Source organism: Helianthus annuus, chromosome 14 (assembly GCF_002127325.2).
Source record: "Helianthus annuus cultivar XRQ/B chromosome 14, HanXRQr2.0-SUNRISE, whole genome shotgun sequence".
Lineage (NCBI taxonomy): Eukaryota > Viridiplantae > Streptophyta > Magnoliopsida > Asterales > Asteraceae > Helianthus > Helianthus annuus.
The window spans coordinates 105,682,410-105,685,753 of NC_035446.2; positions in this window are offsets into that span (position 1 = coordinate 105,682,410).

Consider the following 3,344-nt stretch of genomic DNA (forward strand, 5'->3'; position numbering starts at 1 on the left):
GACGAGACGGTCGAGGTAAGGTTTACACACGCGATTCATCAGATCCATGAAAACTGCGGGTGCGTTGGTTAAACCAAAAGGCATAACAACGAACTCATAGTTGCCGTAACGAGTGCGAAAAGCGGTTTTGGGTATATCCTCCTCTTGAATACATAGCTGGTGATAGGCTGAGTGTAGATCGATCTTCGAGAAACACGTAGCACCTTGTAGCTGATCAAACAAATCATCAATGCAAGGTAGGGGATAGCGGTTCTTGATGGTTAGCTTATTCAATTCCCGGTAGTCGATGCACATCCGGAACGACCCATCCTGTTTTTTGACGAAAAGGACTGGCGCGCCCCAAGGAGAGGTGCTCGGGCGAATGAAGCCTTTCTCAAGCAATTCCTGAAGCTGACTCGATAGTTCACGCATTTCGGATGGTGCGAGTCGGTACAGGGCTTTGGCAACCGGGTTAGCTCCAGGAATGAGGGCGATACGGAAGTCGATATCACGACTTGGCGGTAGTCCAGGAAGATCATCAGGGAACACCTGAGGAAATTCACGGACCACAGGAACGTCTTTCACCTTCTGTCTTCCTTTTCTTTTCCTTCTCTGCTACTACAATGTTAGCCAAGAAAGCTCTGTATTCCTTGCGGAGATACTTGCTAGCTTGGACACATGACATAAGGTTGAGGCCTTTCGAAGCAGTTTCGCCATAAACACACAATAAATCACCATTTGCGAGCGAGAATCGATTCATCTTATCGAAGCATACAACTTCAGCATGGTTTTCACGAAGAAAGTCCATGCCTACTATGACGTCAAAACTTCCGAGTTGCATCGGAATAAGGTCGATTGGGAAGATGTGATTGTGGAGCTCGAGAGTACAATCACGAAGAACAGAATTAACGGCGACAGTTCTTCCGGTAGCGACTTCAACATCGAACGTCTAGGGGAGATGGGAGCGCTTACGACTAAGGAGCTTCTCGAATTCAAATGACACAAAGCAATTATCGGCTCCAGTATCAAACAAATACGATGCATAAATACCATTCACAAGGAACATACCATTTGTGACACCCCAAGAAAACTAGTGAACTATATAGCTTACGTTAGTGAGTGTATACCAAATTTCGGGACGAAATTTCCTTTTAGTTGAGGATACTGTGACAACACGCAATTCGAACCTATTTTGTGTAGCGATACATGCTTATGTGATTTATTATAATTATTAATTGTTATGTTGTACGCGTTATGTGTTATGATTATGTGATATGTGTTAGTAAATATGTAAATGATATGTTATATGAATACATGATCCGATCGCACAACAATCCACACACCCGCTCGACCGCACAACAACCCCGAATCACACAAGCCCTTTGGGCCGTAAAGCTTGTAACCGGACATTAAGGCAGCCCATGTTTGGGTCGGCCCATCCCCTTACTCGTATACACTTGAGAGATGATTGTTATCTCACACTTTTACGCAACACATCCACACATACCGAAACCCTAGCTTCCTCCCCTCTCCTTCTCTCTCAAACCCGACAGCCACCACCTCCTATCTCTCGAAGATTTCCCTATTATGATCGAGTCCTCTTTCAACCGGTTAGTGTTTTTGATTACTGAATGTGTGTTGAATAATGTTTTGATCTATTCGTATTACATGGTGATTTAGGGAATATGTATGTTGATTGTTATGTTCTTGATAAATCGGCTCACATGTATACGTGATAATGCTTTTACGATCTGGATTGCACGAATTGGAATTAGAACCTAACACATAGTAATCGGCTGAAATGTTTTCTTGTACGGATGATTTGGTAGGATTATTATGATAGTAAATCCATGTTAATAATCAAGAATATGAACCATGAGCATGTGTTTTAGTGTTATGAGCATTGTTCGTGATTAGGTCCTTATGAATCAGTTTATAAATTCCCTTGGTTGATCGACGATAAGCTAGGTGGATGAATGGAAACTTATTAATTGATTAATATGATAAGTTTAGAAACTGATATATGTTTGTAACCGAATGGCATGGTTTCCGGAAATTAACACCAATCGCACAAGGGGGTCCACTCACATCTGATCGCACAAGACTTCTTAGGTAAACAAGCGGTTTAGTCGCACAAGACATCTTGGGCCAGTCGCACAAGATGCCTTGAATCGCACAAGCTTGTTAACTGTTTATTGGTTGGGCTTTTAATCTTTGGGCCGGGTATATATGATGGATTGGGCCAGGTCCGGTCGCACAATCCAGTAGGATCGCACAAGGCCTAAGGATTATTTAAATTGGGCCGTAGTTATGTTGGATAGTTATTGATTTATTAATGGACCGAACCAGCCCAAGGCCCACCCGCACAATGTCTATCAATCGCACAAAGTTAACAGGACCGTACAAGATCACTATGTGTTATGTTCTTGGGCCGAGCATCATTGGGCCTCAACGAGTGACTCGCACAAGGCCGCTAAGACTTGTGCGAGCCCATTCTTATGAACCGCCTAAATCAGTGACGATATATTTAACAATTGTGTATGTGCCATGAACTATGTATGCTTGTAACTTGTTAACTCTATGTAACCATACGTGCTTTACGTGAACCGAACCTGACTTGTATGATAAACGTGTTAGGACGTGTTTGATCACTTTAAAGTCAAGTAACTTTGGTATAACCTGCCGAGCAATCCCAGGTGAGTTCATTGCATTTTTCTCAAGCATGCGTCCCGGTGGTTTGGGACAACTGGTAAACATTTGGAAGGGAAACATTGGGTAAACAACTTAATCGGTTTTGGTTATTGCCTGGAGGGCGATGGGGGTAATTAGTTGATAGCGCTATTAGGTGGGAAACCTCACACCGGGCCGTAAGGACGGGCGTGAACTAATTATCTGGATAGGGCTATGGTTGTTAGAGGCACACTCCTCGGATACATATGGGCACACTCCCTAGGGTATCTAACGATGGCAACATAGCAAACAAGGGGTAACCACTCCCCGGATACACATGGGCACACTCCCTAGGGTATCTAACATGAGCGACATTGTAACGCAGCATGGAATCGCATTAACATACATCTGGTAACTCAACACGTTAGCAAAACCTTGAACTCACCAGCGTAGTCTGACACACTTGTTTGCATGCTTGTAGGTCGTTAACTTTGGAATAAGGACTTGCTATCTGGGCGTGCTGGAGTGGTCATAGATCGAAGCTACTGGATTATTTATAATTGATACATTGGTTTTAAGTTTATGTTGAAACAATTACTAAACGACTTATCATATGCTTCCGCTACATAACTCTTGGGAATTAATATTGTGTTGACATTTAATCTCGTCTATTAATGACATGTTTTATTTAAGTA